Here is a 22,524-nt window from a genome sequence, read left to right as displayed (position 1 = left end):
TATATGGGGTTGGCTAGCATTGGTCATAAGAAGTGGCATAGGCACAAAGTCACTGAATTAAGAACATAACAGAGTGACGACCACTTGCACCACAGCCTTAAGTGATAAATAGATTATGGGGGTAATTCATAGAATTCAGCGCACAAGTGGCGCACGCAGCTGGCGCACAGTGTGCGCGTTCGACAGTCTGCGCCAGCCGCGTGCGCCAAAATACATTTCCGCGCACAGCGTATTCATGGATTTTAACATCCATTACGAGCCGTGGCGCAGCGACCCTGCAGCAGCATTGCCAGTTACGCCCTTAACCCCTCCCAGTGCGCCATGTACAGTGCACACATCCCGTACATGGCGCACAGGCCAGTGGACCAGCATACAGGCCCCGAACCACGAAAATGCCTGTAAAACTCCCCGCGCACCCCTCTGAATACACGTACCCCGCTGCACGGGGAGAATCACACACGATTGGGCCTGTGCGAGCGGGGCACGTGTATTTCGGGGGTTCGCAGGAAGTTTCACACGCGATAGGCCCTGCGCGAGCGGGGTACGTGTATTTCGGGGGTTCGCAGGAAGTTTCACACGCGATTGGCCTTGTGCGAGTGGGGTACGTGTATTCAGGGGTGCGCAGGAAGGTTCACACGCGATTGGCCCTGTGCGAACAGGGTAAGTGTATTTCGGGGGTTCGCGGGAAGTTTCATACGCGATTGGCCCCGTGATAGCAGGGTACGTGTATTACTGGGGTTTGCGCGGAGTTTCACACGCGATTGGCCCTGTGTGAGCGGGGTACGTGTATTACTGGGCTTCGCGGGGAGTTTCACATGCGATTTCGCTGTCAGAGCGGGGTACGTGTATCCAGTGGGATGCGCGGCTGAGTCCCACACGTGAATTGGCAGTGTGGGTCCTCCCAGGTGTGCCCTCTACCCCCTCCACGGTCCCTGCAGGCAGCCCACACCACAGGGGACTACCCAGCACCACTGGTCATGTCCCGCACGCAGCCCATCCACCATGGGCATGCCCCCCAGCCAGCCCACATGTCACCTTGCACTAGTGATCACCAACTCATGTCCCCCTCATATCCCCCACCCACCCAGCAGTGAGCCTCAGGCCCTGACTCATGTCCCCCAGCACCCCCACCCACCCAGCATTGACAGGCACCTGCCAGCAGGCCCCGACTCATGTCCCCCAGCACCTCCACCCACCCAGCATTGACGTGCACCTGCCAGCAGGCCCCGCCTCATGTCCCCCAGCACCCCCACCCCCCAGCAGTGAGGTGCACCTGCCAGCAGGCGCTGACTCATGTCCCCCAGCACCCCCAACCACCCAGCATTGACGGGCCCCTGCCAGCAGGCCCTGACTCATGTCCCCCAGCACCCGCAACCCCCAGCAGTGAGGTGCACCTGCTAGCAGGCCCCGACTCATGTCCCCCAGCACCCCCACCTACCCAGCAGTGAGCCTCGGGCCCTGACTCATGTCCCCCAGCACCCCCACCCACCCAGCATTGACGTGCACCCGCCAGCAGGCCCCGACTCATGTCCCCCAGGACCCCCACCCACCCAGCATTGACGTGCCCCTGCCAGCAGGCCGTGACTCATGTCCCCCAGCACCCACACCCACCCAGCAGTGAGCCTCAGGCCCTGTCTCATGTCCCCCAGCACCCCCACCCACCCAGCATTGACGGGCACCTGCCAGCAGACCCCGACTCATGTCCCCCAGCACCGCCACCCACCCAGCATTGTTGGGCACCTGCCAGCAGGCCCCAACTCATGTCCCCCAGCACCCCCACCCACCCAGCAGTGAGCCTCAGGCCCTGACTCATGTCCCCCCCTTACATGACATAATGATGTACAATCATGGCCCACATCTCCAACAAAATACCACAGCATGCCACCCCAGTCTTGAGACGCAATGATTTCCCAATCCACCTCAAGACACAAACCAAAAGTCAACTATGTACATCAACACATGTCCGTCACACAGACACACTGGTTGGCATTGATTGTGTAAACCCACATTTTCACATGCATGAACTCAAAGAGCAAATTACACACATGGAAGTCAAATATCATAATGTATTATGGACAAAAATAAAGCAATGAAATGAAAGCATTAAAAAAATTGCAAACATGAAATGAAAAGCATGTCCTAAAGATGAGTACATGAAAAGAATAACCAATCCAAATAAATCCAAAAGAAAAATAGTGCGAACTCTCCCTCCACCAAAGCAAATCCAAAGGAATCGTAAAAAATAAAATCCATTAATCCATGGTGAAATCCAAAGAAAAAGTTCAAATAAATCCATTGTCCAACTATGTACAATCAATTGTCAAGGGTCCATGAGCCCAACGAAAGAACAGAAACCTATGGAAAAAACTACCTAATAAAAAAACTATATACAAATGTGTGGGACAAAGTCCAAACACCCCAAAATAAAGGAAAACGAAAATGAAACCTAAAACTAAAAACTATATACAATGGCGGTGGGCTAGTCCGACGGCTCACTTTCTGATTTCCCAGGCCAGGGCATCATCGAACTCCTGCTCAATGTCCTGGAGGCGGTCCCCTTCCATGGCCAAGAGGGTTTGCAGGGACGATGCCATGTTGGACTCCAACTCCCTGCGAATAGCCTCGAGGCACTCGGCCCGCCTCAGTGCCCTCCGCATGGAGTTCTCTGCCCTGACCATTGTGAGCTGTGCCTCTTCTGGCCGCCGCCACTCCGCATCTATACGCCGGCCCAACCGCAGCCACACGGAAGACACACCCATTCCAGGGTCCTCCTGCCCTCTGGTCGATGCCTGCCCCTCTGATGTCGATGGCCCCGACCCATCATTGCTCCCACCTAGAGCCTGCTGCTGCTGCTGTCCGTGTGCCCTGTCCGATGATGCCTGCACATCCTCCATCAGCTGGTCTCCAGTTGTTGTGATGTCCACCCCTGCTGGACCGTCGACTCCCGACTGGGGCAGGGATGGGATCTCCACCAAGCTGGCTGTGTTGGTCAGGCCAGGTCCACAGGGAGCCCTGGTGGAATCTGGGCCGGAAGACGGCAGGGAAAACGACTGGCGCATAGTCTCCACAGAGGAGGAGAGGTCCGCCAGAGTGCGCGACACATGTAGGAACCCACCGACCAGGGCCCCTCCCAACAGTGCCACATCGCGACGCTGCTGTTCGTGATGGCGTGCGTGCTCCACCCAGGAAGCACGCACGTCATCACGAATGTCACGCGTGCGCAATGCGACACCAACCAGGACGGAGCCCATACGGTCATGGGACCCTCAGGTAGTGGAGAGGCAGATGACGTGGCACTCCCTCCTACCTGCGGACGGGCCTAGGATGGGGCATCCCTGCTGGTGCATGGTGGTGCAGTCACAGGGTCAAGGACAGCGACATGCACAGGCCCCTCCACGGAGACCTGTGCTGCCTCCTGACCCTGGCCCTGGACTGCACCACTTGCACCAGTGGTACTACCCCCACCAGGCCCCATGTGCGGCACAGTAGCAGGCTCCTCCTCCTCTGTGGAGACCACCAACCTGGATGTCTCCACACCATCTTACGCCATTGCAAGCCCCTGTGGGGGCTCACCCGGCCCTTCCGCTACAGCCGTAGTGGCAGACGCGGCACCAGTCCCCTCGCTCCCGGATGATGGCAATTCCTGGGAGGGTGGCTGGGCCTTGCGTAGCCGCCCGGTGGAGGCATCCCCACCGCTTGGCTCCACAGCGCCATCTCCGCCCTCTTCTTCACTTGACGCTGCGTAGAGGGAGATATATAACACAAGCATCAGGGTACAGTACAATATTCCCCTAGACAGGAAGCAATAACACATGAGTGGCTCTGTCAAATGTCACTTCCATCCTGTCCCTCCACAATACATGGGTGAATGCACGCAACACACATGCAGAAACAGGCAAGGCGCCTGCAATCAACATCAGCATCCATGTACAAGGGCCTCTTTTAACCATCATGGCTCACACTGATCCCATGCACACACATCACCGGAGGGTCATGCATCATGGCTTGTACATCACAGACACAGTGGATACACACAGTGGATACAACGGTGATCGCACTGCATGAGTGAATCTACACATCATCACGGACATGTGTCATACATCCATGGCGTTTCTAAGTCACACACACACTTCTCAGACACACACACATGTGCACCATACATGTACATGAGAGCAGCACCCATCCCTCACCCCCCCTCCATGTCCAAGAACAGAAACTGGCATGCATTCATGTGTGCATTCCGCATACAGCTCCCCATGTTGCATTGGAACACATGCACCATCCATGTGGTTCACACATTACTGGTCTCACATGCATGACCATGATGTTCCTGCACACACACATCCATACATGGCCTATGTCACACATACAGGCAAGTATCAGACTACCAGCACACTGCAACATGCCCTGTCTCACACAGTAAGGCTTGGCCACTTACCGCTCAACTCCAGACGGGTCTGCCTCAGAAGGATCTGGGCGTCGAGCGCTGGGCCTACGCGTTCCAGGACCCTTATCTGGATGTTGCACATGCTGACCCGGCACCCCTCTGCATCCTCTGCCTTCGCGAGTCGCCAGGCCTTGTAGAGGGTCCTGTATCTGAAGTCCTCCCAGCGCTTCCGGACGCGCTTGATGTCGTGGGTTGCCACCCGCTCCGCGTTTATGGCAACCACTGCATTCTCCCAGATCCTCTCCCGTCCTTCCTTGATGGCGCGTGATGTTCCTTAGAGGGCATCATAATGCCCCAGGACATGCTCCAAAAGGACACCAATTTCCTTCTCACTGAAGCTGGTGGCCCTCTCCCTCTCTGGCTGGGGGTCGCCAGTGGTCTCAGATGGTGATTGCCCCGACATGGCGACCCCCGAGGCAGGCGTGGGTGGGCAACTGGGTCTTGGGGCTGGGCTATGGAGCGATGGTATCCCAGTCGGGAGTCTTCTGTTCCAGCAGGGGCGGACACAGCAACTGGACCCCTACAGATGGCTGACGTGCAGGCACCAAATAGCAGGGCACGTGGGCAGAAGGCAGCAGCAGATGGCTGGTGGGAGCGTGCTCGGGGCTCTTGGGGGCAGGAAAATGGCCTTTTGGGCAGGAACGTGGTCTTCCGTGTGTTTTCCCGTGGCCAGCTTGATACAGAGTGATTTGGCACGTGAAAAAAGTGCACGTCAGCGTGAAATCCAAGGAAAGACCCTTAGCGCGTAAGTGACGTTATGCGCGCGGGCGTTCCCCACAACACGGGTGCATTGTGAATCAGCACGTCAGAAAACTGCACGTCGCCATGCTATTGGAGGAAAGTCCCTTAGCGCGTAAGTGTGTAAGTGACGTTGCACGTGTGGGCTGGCTTAAAAGGTGCGAGTATCACGCTATTTTCTTGTACGTGCTTTTTGTGGAGAGCGAGCAGGTGTTTCTTGTACTTCTTTGTCGGTTCACACGCGATTACTTCACAACGTTTCCAGTTCGTACTCCCGGTTTCCTCAGACTGCGTTCTTTTCTTCTTTTGGCGGGGGTGTTGCCAACGCGCACACACGCGTCTTTTTCACGTTCTTTTTCAAGGCAGACGGTGAGTCGCGCACGTATTTTCCAACTGTGGTTGCCCCCGTGTGTCGCGTACCCCTTCAGAGGTCATTGTAGGCTGCGTGTAACACGCATACTCTTATTTTTGTGTTTCTGGGTGCCACAGTATAGTGCAGGTTCATTTTTCCACGCACGTGGTCTACCAGGGGTTGCGTGCACGTGTATTTTTGTTTTTGGAGTGCCTGTGCGTTGCGTGACCCGTGATCTTCCCCCAGGGGTCACATACAGCCTTGCTAGAGCACTAGGGTACGAATTCCATCTAGTACCCTACCCCTTTCACCCCAATTGCCCCGGACAGTTGTTTACTGCAACTCCCATACGCACAACAACATCAGTGCCATGGTTGGGAGGCGACCAAGCAGTAAGGGAGACAAAGGTGGCAGACCTCCAAAAGGTGGGCGTGGTGGGCACGGTAGGGGACGTGGCCAGGATTTGCAGGGTGCCCCTAGAGCCCCGTGTGTGGAGGACCAATCGGGGACACCTATGCCCCCCCCCAATGGTTGTGGGAAACGTAGCTGACACCATCCCAGCTCAGCCCTTGTTGGACCGGCCCATTTTGTCACCTGAACCGGCACAGGATGACTCCCAAGCTGACTTCCAGGTCAGCAAGTTTAATCCACGTGTGGCGGTGAAAGTTGCTGTCACCAGGCCACGTGGATCTGGGGCAGCAATGTCATCTGCTGCCCCAAGTAGCCAGGGTGGGGAGGCTGCAGGGGCAGCTGCAGCTCAATCCACCCCAGCTCCGAGTCTCCCAGCCGGGACAGTGTCGGTCCAGGTCCAATACACATACGTTGGCCCTGCCGACATCACCCTGCAGCCAATGCCTGCACCAAGACCTATGGTCATTGTGCCTTTACAGGCTTCTAGTACCCAGTCCACCTGTGCTTCTGCCCCTACTGACCAGAGCGGCGTAAGCCACTCAGGATCCGCACCACCTTACAAGAAGAAGAAGAAGGGTGCTCTTGCACTACAGACTGAGCCCCAGACACGGCTACACACTCCGGCATGTCAAGGAAGCCTAGCTTCAATGACGCCGAACTTGATGCACTTGTGGCCTATGTGTCGGCACATAGCCGTGAAATGTTGGTGACTGCAGGCTGTAAGACTACGACTGCTCAACGCAGGGACCACTGGCAGACCATCACGAACCACATTAGTGCCCTTGGATTTGTGAGGCACACAGCTGATGATTGCTACAAGCTGGCTGCCAATCATGCCGATACTCTGGTGACTGGCGGTGGGTCTCCACCTGAGGACGACCAACTCACCGAACATGAGTCTGTTGCTGGAACCTTCGTCACAGAGGAACAGATAAAAGGCGTGGGAGACCTACCAGATTATGAGGCATTGTCCGGTGAGTGTCCATGCAAGTGTGTGTAATCCATGTGTATGTTTCTTGGGTGATGTGTAATGATTGAGTGCCAGGTGAGGGTGTGTACTCCTGAGTGGTATGGGTCACCCATGTGCTTTCTCCAAACCATTCACCGGCCTTGGGTTTGGGTATGACAGTATCCCTTCTGACCACAGTAGCCAATTAGCGCCAAATTACTGCAGTTGCCCTTGAACTGTCATCTTGCAACAACATTGTTCTGATTTTTCAGTGTTCATTCAGCCTGATTGTTTCAATCCTCCCATTTTTGCAACTCATTTTTCTGCCCTAATGCCACATATGTGACATGCTTCTGTCATAGATTACAACCCACATTGGGCCACATTTATTACCTTGTTATAGGAATGATTTGACCATTCAGGCTGATTGAGTAAGGGCCTGCTCACATTAATTTTTGGGGCCTGTTTGAATGTGGAACATGATTGTTGTTTCCTGTCATGTTGAAGTGAACAACCATTGATGTATCCATCTGCCTGCCATCACTGTATTATTGCACACTGGATGTGTTGCAGTGTGTGGCACATGCATATTTTGTCACACTATTTTGCATTTTTCATCTCATCATGTCCATCTCACATGGATGGGTGACAGTACTCATTCACTGACATATGGCTGTACATGTCAAATGTACCATGGCTATGCTACGTGCCATCTGTGTGCTGGCATGTGTCATGTATGTGGATTGCTCATGCCACTCACAGGCTAATATGTGATGCCAGTGCTATCCAGCATGCAGCACATGTGTTGATTTTCCATCTTGGAGTCCTCAGTGTCTGCTTTTTTCCTCCCCTTCCAAATCATTGACAGTGCATGCATGCCAGGGTTATAGTCGTGTGGGACATGTGTTATTCATGTACTGGATCTCTGCCTTGTCAGGCCTATGTGCGTGCTATGGTGCTCATGCCTGTTTCCATTTGTTGTCTTTCATGTTTTTGCAGGTGATGACGCACTTGATGCTGTTGAGGTGGAGGAGATGGTGCAGACCCAGGAGGAATCTCAGCCACGACCGGGCACCAGTGGAGGACGTGGCGTGGTGGTGGGTGAAAACCCTATCCTCCTGCAGACCATACTGTCCACGGGTGTCTCTGGGTGCACCTCCCCAGACCTCTATGATTCAGGTGCTGAATTGGACAGTGGGACTTATGTGCTGTCGGCGGTGAGTGTTTCTGGCAGGGATGCTGTTCTGTCCAACCCACCTGCACCGGGGGTAGGCCCCTCTATGGGGATGTCAGTGTTGGTAACTCCGCCTTTGGCGGTTACGGATGCAGGGTCACACTCCACAACATCTGATCCTGTTCCTGGGCCAGCAGATCAGAGGGGGAATGCAGTCCTGCAGCCTCAGGCAGTGCCAGCACAGCAAGGTGCAGATTGCCTTGCCCCAAACAGGTGTGGTGGCCATACGCCACCAGGCAATACTGTATGGGAAAACACCATTTACAGTATAGCAGCACAACAGGGAGCATCGGTTGAAATGATGGCTCAGGCAATGGAGAGGGTGGCCACTTCCATTCTCCCCCCTGAAAGGCAGATGGAGCAACAACAGCAGGCAACAGATTCCATTTGCCAATCACAAAGGGAAGACATGTTGGCGTCCAACATGGACCGACGGGCGGCACTGGAGACTCTGCGCGAAGCCATATCTGTAGAGTCATAGGGCCACAGGGAAGCCCTGAGGTTAGAACTCCATTTCCTCAGGGAGACTCTGGGTGAACTTGAGGCTTCCCGAAATTTTAGGTCAGAACAGCAGCTGGAGCAGCTCACACGTTCGCTCTCAGCTGAGCTGCAGGCAACTCGTGAGGAGATCCGGGCATCACGCGAGGCCATGCGTGCAGAAATGCAGGCAACCCGTGAGGTGCTGCATGGGCATCTCCGTACTAACATCCTCCAGAACTAGACCTTCCACACCCGCATGCTTGCTGCCATGGAGGACCATATCGGGCTTTGCGTGGGCTGCCTCCCATAGCACCGCCACCTCCTGATGTAGCAGCAGAGGGTGAAGAGAGCAACAGCAGTTCTCCCACATTGGCGTAGCCGTGATGGCCATGAGCCCATGGAGGTATTTTCTTTTCTCGCAACATCCACGCAGGTGGGTGCTGGTGTGCACCCTGTCCTCGAACCTCCTGGGTGGCCTTTGGCCCCCCTGGTCCACACATGGCCATTTCTGATTTTTGATTTTTGTTTTTTTAAATTATTTTTTTTACAGTGTGTTGCCTTGTGTGGCTCACGTGGACATGTGTATTCCAGCTGGGCACATGCAGGCTTGTCCTGTCTTTGGGTTAGATGCTTGGGTTCATGACACACACACCCCTTCTGCTTCCCCTTTCCATGGGCTTGCAAAGGGTGTGACCAAGTGACAGTGACTTACACAGTGACATTGGGCTCCCATGAGCTGTGTGGGCAGTCTGTAGTCAAAACTGTGTGGACATCCCTAGTGGGGAATGTTGTTGTATTGAACACTTCATGGTGTATTGATATGTGCTTGTGTATCCATGTCTTCCTCCTTATTCACAGGTACCTTCTTCATGACTTCACAAGGCCGTCTCCTTTGCAGATGCAGTTCATGTTGTATGCAGTATACTGACACATTTGCCTGACAGCAACACTCTGCAGTTGGAAGGGGTCGATGTGCTGGCTTATTCAGGTTGTAAGACTTGCACTACTTTGATTTTGTACTGTCATATTTTGCCAATGTTTCATCCTGTGTTGCTGTATTGTGTTGCTGGTAAGTATTTGTTCATGTGTGCTGTTTGTTATTGATTACTGGGAGCATATTGTCTGTGGCCTGTTTCCATTTGGGACAGTGCACTTTGTGACACTTGTGTCATGTGTTGTGCATTCATTTGGTTGCTTTCACATTGCATGACATGCCATGGTGTGTTGGGTAGCTGAGATGGGGAGGGGTTTGGTAACATGGCACTATTTTCATGTTGTATTTTGCAAGGGGGTAGTCAATTCATGCAGCATAAATGTGTGTCTTTTTGTGACACAGCATTGGTTGTCTTTCAGTAGGTAGGGATGCACACAATGTAACACTTCCAGGTGACCAATCTCAGGCTGGTATGGTTTTGACAGTTGACTGTCCCTTATGTCATCATCATTGATTGTCAGCTGATATGTGCCAGGGCTGTGTGCACTCCACAGGGGTGTGATTTTAGGTGAAGGAATTAGTTACCAGCTGCGTATGAGCTGCCTCACCACGTGCCCTTTATCCTTCCATGCGCAGCAGCCGTGCATGTGGTTGGGGGTGTGGGGGCACCACCATGTCCACCGGCAGGCCCCGGAGGGTTGTAAGGTTGTGCAGGACACATGCTGCCACTATGATCCTGCACACTACTGGGGGCACGTATAGCAGCTGCCCACCAGAGCGGTCAAGGGAGCGAAAGCGTGACTTGAGCACTCTGAATGTGCGCTCCACTATGCCCCGGGTTGCAATGTGGGCTGTGTTGTATCTTACCTCGGGTGGCGTGGTGGGGTTCCGAATTGGCGTCATCATGTGGGTGCTCAGAGGATAGGCACTGTCCCCTGGGGAGGTGATGATGGGTATCATTAGTGGGGTTGTGACATTACTCAGTATCTGACATGCATGCATGTGCAGAGGCATTTATACTCACCAAGCAGCCATGTATCGCCATGCCGCCCAGCTTCTAGGTCCCGGTTTAGGGGTGACATTCTGAAAATGAAACTGTCATGGGTGGACCCTGGATAGTTGGCATATACTGAGGTGATGATTCCCTTGGCATCACATACTACCTGCACGTTGATGGAATGCCAGTGCTTGCGGTTTCTATAGATGTGCTCAGTTGCCCTGGGAGGACGTAGAGCCACATGGGTGCAATCAATGGCACCTAGCACTTTGGGGAAGTGTGCCACCCCGTTAAAGTCCTGGATGGCAGCCTGCCTTTCTGCAGGTGTTCTGGGCATCTATATGAGCCTGCGTACTGAAGAGCGTGCAGTCATGATGGCCAACACCTGGTGTAGGCAGCGTGACTGCGTGGCCTGTGACACCCCCCCCCACTATGGCACTTGTCCGCTGTAATGAACCAGTGGCCAAGAAGTGCAGTACATTGAGCACCTTTTCCAAGGGGCTCAGTGCTTGGGAGCACAGGGTGGGTGATGTGAGGTCATCCTCCCACTCACTCACCAGGTCGAGTATTATGTGTGGTGGGAGCCTGTACCTCCCATACACCTGGTCATCAGGCATCCCAAAAAGGCTGGTCCTGGGTGTAAACATTCTGGGCCTGGCTATCCTCCTCCTCCTGCCGTGTCCCACGACCACTGCTGCGAGGAATGGTATATTCATTGTAGCGTCTGAGCTTGTTTGCGCTCACTTTTATGCTGCGCGGGCCGCGTACGCCTGCTTCCTGCTGGCGTACGTGTTTCCAGATTAGCGCGTCTTTTTTGGCACACGCGTTTCCCCTATTTGATTACATGAATACGTGTTGTAGGCACGCGTGTGTGCGTTCCGCGTATTTACCTCCTGTACTTCCCCCGTAACGCCCATATTTTCACGTGTTCCCCATTCTGCGTGTTACACCCGTGTTCCGCCCACTTTTGTTGTGTGCGCCGCGCTATGTGCGCTTTCGCTGTCCGCGTAGCACACAGTGTTTGATGACGCGTACACCACGCACAATTTTAGCGCACATCCCAGGATTTACACGCGCACGGACTTCCATGAATTGATGTGCGCGGCTTTCGCACGCTTGCGCTGTGATTTTCGGCGCACATTAATTTCATGAATCGGCCTGTAAGTCTGCAAAAAATAATGTTTCCTCTCTTTTTCTTTTCTTCTAATACAAAAAACACTGATCAGTTTTCAGTAGGTATACTCTTCACTAGATTGCTAACACGTGTTTCAACCTAAACAATATGGTCTTCTTCAGGGCAAATTTCTAATATTTGTAGAAAATGGTTGATTTGTCAACTAAAACATTGATTAGTTTCTCTAGCTTCACTAGTTTACTTCAAGCACCAAACAAGGTTACTAATTCGGTTGAACCCCTTAAACACAGTCAAAAAAGAATACAATTGTGGTATCTATTGTGGCTGTTATGTTAGAAATTCCAATGTTTAGGGTTTCATATCAGCTCCAAAAGACCTCCTATATGAAGGTATAGACGCCAATGGTGTCAATTGTTATTGTTGAACTAGAAGTTCACTTCTCATGGGTCATTACCAATCCAAAAAATCTATTTTACTGTTTCTCTTGGGCCCATCAACCTTAAGAGGTAAACTGCGGTGTTCTGCGTGGCAACATCTTTTTTGTAGACTAAAACTATTTATCACTTAAAGTTGTGGTGTAAGTGGTCGTCACTCCATTATGCAACATCCAAATGTACCCACAATTTAGCAAATGGTCAGAAGGCTCCACCCCACCCTTCAAAAAGGCTTTTCAAATGAAATACCTAACCAATATTGAAGACTTCCTTCTGGATTGATATCCACACTGGTTGAAAATGCCAATGGGCAGTGGGATAAAAAATAAAAGAGGGGGCGGTGGTTTGGCCAAGATGCTGGCGGTGGTGACTGAGCATAGTCTGCAAACTCAAACCCCACAAGTGGCGAATCCCCTGCAGCGGCATGGTGGAGGCACACCTTCCGGAACCATGAAGCATATTTCCTGAGGAGGCATTCCCCGGTCTTGGAAGTGGAGAGCATTGTGGCCAAGGAAGGAGAGAGAGAGGCAGTATCTGCACAAGGTCTGCATGAGCAATGCCAGCAGCTGCAGTCCCAGAGTGGAACCTGGCTGCTGGGAGGTCTGGCTCACTGCGACATGAGCAGCAGGTAGAACACTGGGCACGGTGGTCACCGCCTGGGTTCAGCGTGTACAACATTGGTGTACCTTGTGGATCATGAGGGCAGGAAAGTGAGAGGGACTTGGCGCCGAGGACAGGGACACCGGGCACAGAACAACTAGTACTGAGTGCTCACACATGGATAGAGTGTTAAGCTTCTGAGAGGAGAGATGAGGTGCCCTTTGGAAATGACAGGGAGAGGCTGAAGTGAGACCTGCAGATGCCTTCCCATGCGGAGGCACTGACCTTGGGACTCCTGCATTGCCTAACCAGAGCGGGTGGGAGGCACCAGTAAGGCCCAATAACAATACTTCATGCCCCTGAAGAGAAACAAATCAAGGAGGGCTGGCAATATTCACACCATTTGGCAGGCCCAAGGAACATGTAACACAATAAAAGTAGGAGCAGAGGCTCAACTTCTCAAGCTTCAATGGACAACAAGTCAACAGACTTAGGGCAGGAGGTCCCCCACCAGGAGGGTCTTTGAGGATTTGGTGGAAGATGATATTTACGCTAACCCAGAGGACTGAAATCCAACATTTAGAAAAGGACATCCAACATAGAACAAGAAGGAAATTTAACACGCTGGAAATAATTATGAGGTGTGGCAGACAGATAGGGCTTCAAGGTGAAGACAACAACAGATCTAGAGTGGATGGTGAGTGACTGCCGAAATAAGTGTGACGATTTGGAGAGCAATTCTTTGCGCAAGAACAGGATCAAAGCTCTCAAAGAAGGCTCTGAGTTACAGGACATCAAGGAGTGTGTGAGGGCTCTCTTTTTGATGCTGCTGGGCCAGGAGCAAGCCAAGGAGTTGAGACCTGATAGAACTCACAGCATTGGCAGATTTTCTGCAGGAGTCTATGGTTGTGCCGACAGATGTGCTATCTAAACAGCATGATTATTCTATCAATGAGTCTATAAAGGAGAATGCACATAAAAAGAAAATAAGTCTTGTATTTGGACAGTGAACTACAGCTCTACAGCGATATAGTCACAACAACTCTAGGGTGCACATGTGCCATGAAGCAGCTTATTGACGAGTTGGTACACCAAGGCTTACAATGTCACTGTTTTCTTCCCATTTTTCCTCCAATTCAAACTGAGAACCAAGGAAATAACAGTGCACACACAAGCAGAGGGGATGTAGGCTATGCACCGGTCCCGAGGCAGCCCCAAGAAGAGGAACAAATAGCAATTCTGTGAGCTTGATGAGATGGCTGGAGAATGGGTAATCTTCTGACATTTGAAACATAAATTGAGAAACAAGGCAACAGCCGTTTTAGGGAGGACCAATTGCAATTCACATTGGTTTGGCCTTGCAGATGGGGGCGTAGTTGTGATCCATACACGCAAAATATGTAACCTATTGTATCAGAAATTACACACAGTTTGGAAATAACCCCTGAATTCACATCTGCAATGGGCCACTCTTGATGTAGCGATCATGTACATTCCTATGGGAGGTTTTCGTACTGGTGGAACATTCAATCGCCCATGATGCCAAGGTGGCGTAATTGTGTTCCCCAATGGACAGAGCCCTGTAAGGGACATGATTGTGTAGGACGAACACATATTGGGGACACAAAGCAAATATGTCTTGACGTCCAACTTTCTATATTAAACTGGTTGGTTGATGGGAATAGTTGTCCTTACTGGGAGGGATATAAAGTAATTGTTCTCTACAGCAATACCAATGGTTAAGATATTCTCATAGAATATAAGGGGGCTTAATGCTCCATTAAAACAAGGTGGACTTTTCTCAGAGCTGTAAAGGGAAGACCCAGACACGAGTTAGCCATTCCGGATTTAACAGTGCCAGTAAAACCGTACCATCTGAGCATCTAAACGGTATGTTGAGCAGTTTCTCTGCTGTTTGCGTCTCCAGCATCAGGAGGCATTGATGGCCTTGTTCAGTCCAGTCAAACTTTTGTTCATACTTAAAGAAAGGGGGGCGTCTTCAGAATCCCTTCTTGGGGTTTACTTCACCCCTAGAAGTCAACCTCCACCCCGGTTCGCCCACAGAGCCTTCTTCAATGGTCAAATACCTTCTAGTCAGCCTCGCCGGAATGTTGACCACATTGCTGTGGCATTCCGTGGTCCCTGAAGCTGTGCGGCTCCGCTGTAGATAGGCAAAGCCTTCCCTCGTGGCTGTTCTCCCTGCAGGCAGTTCTTGTGGTTCTTGGCCGTTATCCTGTTCCCGTCTGCGTTCTCGAGTCAACCTTGGGCGTGTCAGTTTCAATGGATTGTTTACTTTGTGTGCGTTAGGTGCCGGGATCACGGTTCCCATGGGGCTTGATTGTCTTGTTTCAGTTCGGCACCGTCTCCACTCAAGTGGTTCTGCTTGGGTAACGTTACCTTGCCAGTTCTCGACTTCCTTCAGCGGCCACTTACCAGCGACATACTCTTCAATGTTCCTTCTGTCCTCTGTCTCTTTCTCTCATGTTTACTGCCTCAGCTTCTCCGGCTCCAACTACCACTCCCACAAATTCTCGCTCTTTGACTGCCACTGTTTCCACTACTACAACCACTACTTCTGCTCCGACAACCACTCCTGTTTTGTCCTTCTTTCTTTTTATTGTTTTCCTTGGTTCCAATGCACGGATAACACCTAGAGTGTTGCAGACAGATCTCATGTCCTCCCCCATCCCTATGAGGCCTCCTCGTCTCAGTTAGTGTATCCTTGTTTATCACTTGATCTTTGTTCTTTCTCATCGTCAATTTGCAGAAATACCTGGCTTTAGGCTTTATGTGAGGAGTAGAGATAGGTGGATTCGTGGAAACCTTCAGCAAATGTCTTGACTTGGGTATGGGAGGTGTGTTCTGTTCCACAAAAAAGGGACAAGATCATCTGATTTGTCACACTGCATATGTGGGTCCTTATACAATCGCCAAGCAAATCAACCCCATAGCATTTCGCCTGACATTACCCAAGCATTGCAAAATACGCCCTATCTTCCATGTTAGCCTTTGGAAACTATGCTCTCCTACTGTTCGCCTCCATATCCCGTCTCCACCTTTGAAGGTCAATGGCGAAGAAAAGTACAAAGTGTGTGCCATCTTAGGCTCCTGCTTGCAGGGTATGGTCCGTTATTACCTGATCGACTGGAATAGGTATGGGCCTGAGCACCTGGGAACCTGCAGGAAACATATACACACACCTCGTCTCATCTGCCAGTTTCACACCTGTTCCCATTCTGGGTATCGTGTGCCATGGAGGTGGGTAGGACTGTCAGTCAGGCACTGCTCAGTACGTCCCTCTTTTCTGATGTGTCATCAGACCAATGAGTGGCTGTTGCCTGGCATGGCGGACCCAACATCATGCCTAGCATGGTGTCAGCGCATTCATCCAATCAGGACATGCTTGAACCCCAAACTCTAAAGTGCCATAGGAAAGTAATGCCAGGATTAGAAAAGGAAGTTGCTTACCTGCGAGCGAGTGCTGTTTTCCTTTGCTCCTGCATTTCTGTATTTTTTGGTTTGTGGTTTTCTGCTCCTGGACTGGTTTGGATCATCCCCTTCTTGACAGTACTCTGTCTCTTACTGCAACAGTCTTTCCCGGTAGTACCTCTTCACTCCGCTGAATTCCATTTCCATCTGGCGTTCTCGTGAGCTCCGAGGATCTTTAATCTCATGGTTTCCCCCTTGTTCCGCCCGGCTAGGTCACTGCTTTGCTACTCGGTGGACTGGTTGGGACTGATTGGGACCTTCGGAACAGTGTAAAACTGTGTAAAAATGTATAGTTATTGGGACCCTCATTCCGCTTCGATTAGTGGTAGGTCTTGCGTCTAGTTTCCGATTCATCTGGCGCTTTTCTGGCCTGTGGACTATAACAGCAATATGAAGAACACCAGGAACCCATTTCATAGGTTTAACCACCCGTGCCCTCAACCCACAGCTAGGAACCGTTACTGGTGGTGCTGATCAGGACGCGTGATGATTTGTGTCCTTTGCTCATTCTCGCTTATTGTTTTTCTTTTCAGCTTAGGAATGTATCACTGCTTTTCCACTAAACCTGAAGGTGGGTTTCTACCTACCTTTACACTCGAGCTCTCGACAACCAAGTGCAGTGTTAGTCATGGTGGTGGTGCTCTCGAGAGGAAAGTAACCCATAGAGGGGTTGTTGCGTACCACAGTCTACCAGCCTTCTTGAGCCTAACACAGGGTGTAACAATGGCATCCATAGAGGCCGATATGTACAGTTGTCGTATGTGCTTTTGTTGGCCGCCAGAAGCTGCAAAACTAAGAATTGAAATAAGAAGCACCACCGGATGCACGTATGTGGCTTAACAGAGTCTGGCAGAATAGAAAAATATTTACGTTCGATAAGGGACATGCATATGTCTTTTTTTAGGGTCTGATGCATATGTCATTTTTTAGGGTCTGGTCCCCTTTCTTAGAATTTGCTAAGGTGGAATGCATGGGGCTAAGGTGTCCTGATCAGCTTCAGGAACTGGGGTTCATGGTCACAGGGGTCCATTGACAACTAACTGAAGTAGCAAATGTATTGTTTTGTGATTTGGTAAATGATCTAGAACAGTCAGTCACTTAATGTTGGTCAATACTTAACCGTGAGTGAGGATGCATTTTTAAGTGTTTGGGAGAGTTGTTGGGTGGAAAGGGGGGCTTACACTGGAGGGTATGAGTGGGAGAAATGCAAATTCTAGTTAATTCCTATATAGTTTAATTGTTTTGAAGTGCTTGAACTTGAATGTTTTCTTTTCTCTCAAAAAAGGATTTGACAAAAAAGACAGAAGGGAAAACCAAAATCAAAATAGCAGCTTGGGACAAGTTGCTTCAATCAGAAACATGGAAATGATCCTTCATGATAATGTTATTCTAATTAAAATGTATATTCAAACTCACATAATCCTTCACAAATGACTTCCCATGCCATGATTAGAATGCTTTATAATTTCTCAATATTCTTTTATATTTGCATTTAGGCATAATAAATGACACTGTCTACATCTCAGGAAACAATCTAAAACAAAAAAGTTTGCCTACTTACTCTAAGAAAATATTTAATGAATGATCCATTAATTACCTATTCTAGACATATTACATCCTAATCAAAAATAGTAAAATACAGTAACAGTAAATAATATGGCTAAATAGAAACATATTTATTTTCAATTTCATAAAGCTCTCAAATGATGTCAGAAAAAATAATAATAAAAGGTAAAAACAAATTGAAATACATTGTGAATACTGAAATAAAAACAAATCAAATCAACCTGTTCACAATACTGTACTCATAAAACACTTTGATCCAATGAATGTACTGTTCAAACCTCTAGCAGGTCTTTGCAATTGAAACAATGTATTCATCAAATATGCTTATCAAGCAAGCAAACCAGCAGGTCAACGTAGGAATGTTTTGGTGTCTAAAAAGCTAATAGGACTTAATCAGAACCCTCAATTTTGTCGTTTGATAAATCTAAAGTCATGTTAAATTGTACAGCTGGGACAACATCCTTTATGGAGTAATTTGCCATTAACTATTTTATGCAACATGGAAGCCCGCTGAATTTAGGGAAGTGTCTCCAACTTGATTTTGGAGAAGATCCTATATGTAAACCAGTATATAGACACATATTTTGATAGGATTAGAAACTAAGTATTAAAGGGTGCAGAAGTAAGACTCTGACACAGTAGTCATGATGGTTGGCATACACTTTTATTCAAGTAAAAAAATGAAAAGAAAACCCCATCTTGCACTAACTCTAAGAGGGGTTTCCCTGCCCCAACCAAAATAACTAATGTCCCAGTCAGGACGTCCAAAGCAAAAGGTCCAGTGTCAAAAGTCAAGTCCTAGCTCTGTCCCTCACATTCTAAGTAAAACTAAATAAAGGAGGTCTTCCTAGCCCAGAGAATGGATTCCCTTCACCTGGACAAAAGACGGTTCTGGGCTTATCAGCTCCTCAAGTGTTGGGGGAATGTCACCCTTCCCCTGCCTTCCTCAGGCTTCTGGTATAATTCATCAACTGCTGGGGGATGTCTCACTTCCCCAGCCTCATTCAGGCTTATAATACAGTTCAACAATTTGTGGGAAATGTCTCCATTCTCCAACTGGCTGTTCTCAGGCTTCTTCTTCGTCTCTAGAGTCCCTAACCCAGGTTGGCAGACCTGGTTCTTTCCACCAGACACTGTGACAAAATAAGAGGAATTTAGATGCTTCTCCAAACAGTAGAGGGTCTCTGACCCAGGGCTGGCCGCTCTGGTTTCCTCCTACATGCACTGCAATGAAGAAGAGTGGCTTGGATGCTCTGCCAAGCTGTGGGTGGTTCCTGACCCTGGTTGGCAGACCTGGTTTCCTCCTACCAGGCACTACGACGAAGAAGGGTGGCTTGGATGCTCCCCCAAGCTGTGGTGGGTGCCTGACCATGGTTGACAGACCTGGTTTCTTTCTGTATGAGGTCTCTTAGTCCTGAACACAGACTTGGTTTACTTGCCTGCCAAGCTTTGTGTTCCTCAGTATTATTCTCACAGTTCTTTTCATAGTCTCTTGATGCCGCCTGCAGACTTGGTTTACTTCCCTGACAAGTACGGTCTTCATATATGTCACTCTCACAGTTCTCTTTATGGTTTCTTGATCCCACATAGAGACTTGGTTTACTCCCCTGTCAAGGACTGTCTTCATATGTATTTCACTCAAAGATCTCTTTATGGCTACTCTTTTGTGATAGCCCTGAGTCGCCTTCCCTCCAAGTACTGCCACGAAGAAGATTATACCTTCTTGCTACTTGATATATCTTTTTCTCTTAAGGGTCCCAGACCCTATTCCCCTTGTTACCATATCTTGGTAAAGTCGCTCTTAGTATTGCATAGTGGTTAACTTCTCTCTCCCACTTTTTATCCACTATGCTTCTCAGGGTTTCTTGTACCCTCTGGGAACCCCCAACCATAGGCTCAGTCACCCAAATACATTTAGGGTCTTGGCTGCAGCCCTCCGATTGGGTGCAGGCTTCCCTGTGTCCTTCTTTGCTTTGCCAGTGCTCTGGGGCTCTTCTCAGCTTGCTACGACTCCACGGCTTCAGACCCACTTCAGCATCTCCCCTCTCGCCAGACCACGTGTTCCTCCAGTGCAGCACTACGGGTGCGTCCCACAGCCAGCCTCTCAGTATTCTCAGCAGGTCCGGTGGGGAACGCATCTTCAGCGTTTTCCCCGGCTGGGTCTCCTCTTGCTGTCCCTATCTGAGAGCCACAGTCCCTCTCACGGTTCCTCTCCAGAGCATCTGACATTCGGGTAAGTCCATTGTCAGTTTTTATGTCCATTCCCATCAAGGTTGGCTGTTGAAATCTAGACCATTCAGTTAAGTTCTTCTGAGTGATTCCTGCGGATTCACGCCTCTTCCTCGTCTCAGTTTATGTTACAGAAGTGTATGGGATAGGGGGATAGGAGGACAGGGGTGGAGAGAGTGGGAGTAAAGGAAAGTTATACAGACTTTCTAAATACTGTGTTCTCCCACAATAGTCGTCACTGGTCCCATGGGGTTTTTATTCGCCTCCCATTAGATCCATCGGCTGAGTACCACCCCCAGGGGCACTAGCGGCCTCACCTCCCTGGCCTCATGGGAAGGGGCTCCCCCATGGAAGCAGTGACAACATCCTGGGATTTGTCAAAGTGTCTAAAAAGTAATTGAGAATGACTCTCCCAGTGAGGTTTGCCTGAAGCGAAACCCCAGCTGAAGACATTCACACAGTTACAGTGTCAGCATGTGGACCCACTGGCCTGTGGCAAGGGACATAGCTTTTTGGGGTAGATTGCAGGAGAGTCTGTGGAGGTGTGGCGAGGAGGCTAGAGGCAGAGAGGAGGCTGTTGAAAGACAGAAAAAGGTTGCAGAGAGTAAGAAGAGCAGAGGGTAGGGGAAGCAGAGCTATAATGAGGAGTAGGTGGAGAGAACTAAGGAGAAGGAGGTAGTGGAGAATAAGAGGAGTGTGTGATGAATCCTATGGAGTCATCACTGATCCCCAGCCTGAGATCTCCTCTCATGTGGCCAGGGTACGGCAGCTGCTACCTGATCCTCACCCTGGGGGTGGTATTATGAGGGAGGATCACATGGGAGGAGATGGCTGTCAGGGTGATGTGGTGACCCCATCAGGATTCTTTCCTCCTAAAGGACGAAGACCCTATAATTCCTAAGGGCATTTTGCCATTGTACAAATCCCTCCAATTGCAAAACCCTAAAATCCCTTCCAATCAGACATACTAGACATAATACCATTTTCACCTCATATGTACATAACACACACATGACCCCTACTGTATCGGATGTTTTTGTGCTTAATAGAAATCCCAAACAAAATGCCCTCAATAGTCCAATAAATCTTATGGACTCCAACTCCCATAAAATGTCAAGTACTGGGATGAGGAAGAGGAGGAAGGGGTTAATATGGATCGGACGAAACACTAAACTGAATATGGAGGCTAGTTGTTACGAGGGGGCCCTACTATGCAGGACATTTAAAAATGGTGTCTGCATTTATCGAAGTGAGAGAAGGCGAACAGAGGCAGAAGGAAGCGGAACCACGGGAGAAGGCAGAGGTGTGAGAACAGATTGTGCTACTGGGAACAGGTGTTCCCAAGTTGCTGCTTTTGAACAGTGCTCACTGGAGAGGTGCTGGGCCACGGAAGAACCGTCAGGCACTGGAAGAGGACAGCTGGTGAAGCAGCAGCAGCGAACAAGCAGCGTGGTCGAGTATTGGAGCAGCAGGCTTACCGACAGATGAGCGCAGAGTCAGTGGAAGAGCTGAGAGGAGGTCTGCATAGCACAAGACGCCATCCAGAGGTGAAAGCTTCACTGCAGCAAAGTGCCACGGGTCGAAGCCAGTGCCAGACACTGGTAAATCTCCTCAGAGATGTTGTGGGCCATGGGGCATTCCGACTTCCATGTGAAGCTGAATATCAAGTAAGCAGAAAAAGACAGTATTTGCCCAAGTCCTCATGTGTGAGATGTCAATGTGGGAAAAGGTTGAGCAAATATTGCCACAAGCCAATGCATGTTAATGAAGGAATTAAAAGGCAAAACTTGAAAAAATCTCCATATACGGGATATCAATATGGGGAAAGTTGGAGCAAGTGTTGCCAAAAGCAGATGACTACTATTGAAGAAGTGAAAAAGTAAAACTTGAACAAGTCTCCATATATAAAATGTCAATGTGGGGAAAGTTGGGACAAGTAATATCTTAAGCCAAGAATGTATGAAGTGAAGGAATATAACTGTTGTATACTGAAAGACAGTGGGAAAATTAAAGAGAATTACATCAGGCAGTAAGCATTTGGGGAGAAGGTACCTGGCAGGAGAGTATACCAGGGGATCTGCAGACTGAAGAAAGGGATTCCTGGCAGGGGAGTATACCAGGTAATCTATGCAAAATACAGAGAGGCATCCTGTTAGAAGAGTAAACCTGGAGTTTCTCCATTAGACGTTATTGGTTTAAAAAAGACATATTTGTTTTCCTTAGCAAATGGTGGCTTAAAAGAGACACTTGTCATCCCTGTGAAGTGGTTGTTTGAAAGTAACACTTTTGCCATCTTACATGAGACATCCAGGGGACGGGAAACACCCTCTGGATTCAAGTATTATTTTTGTATAATCTATTTACTTTTTTAAAACTTTTCACCAAACATATAGCAGAGACACTGCCTTATACTTTTAGTTGTTCAATTTAGTGTGAGGGTCAGATTAATGTTTTGGACACAAGGACAGTGTATATCATTTTGATGATGAGAAACAGACTGATCTTAAGTTTTAGTTTCCAAGGTAACAA

The 22,524-nt window shown here is 49.7% G+C and overlaps 1 protein-coding gene across 2 annotated transcripts in view; it reads right to left on the bottom strand.

The window, feature by feature from the left end:
- ARFGEF3 (ARFGEF family member 3) overlaps positions 1-22,524 on the bottom strand; it is a 1,236,769-nt gene that overhangs the window by 432,139 nt on the left and 782,106 nt on the right. The window lies entirely within an intron of this gene.

This window comes from Ambystoma mexicanum, chromosome 4q (assembly GCF_040938575.1).
Source record: "Ambystoma mexicanum isolate Mex_15411 chromosome 4q, UKY_AmexF1_1, whole genome shotgun sequence".
NCBI classification, from domain to species: Eukaryota; Metazoa; Chordata; class Amphibia; order Caudata; family Ambystomatidae; genus Ambystoma; species Ambystoma mexicanum.
The sequence above is the reverse complement of the archived record's forward strand: the minus strand, read 5'-3'. Positions and strand labels throughout refer to the sequence as shown.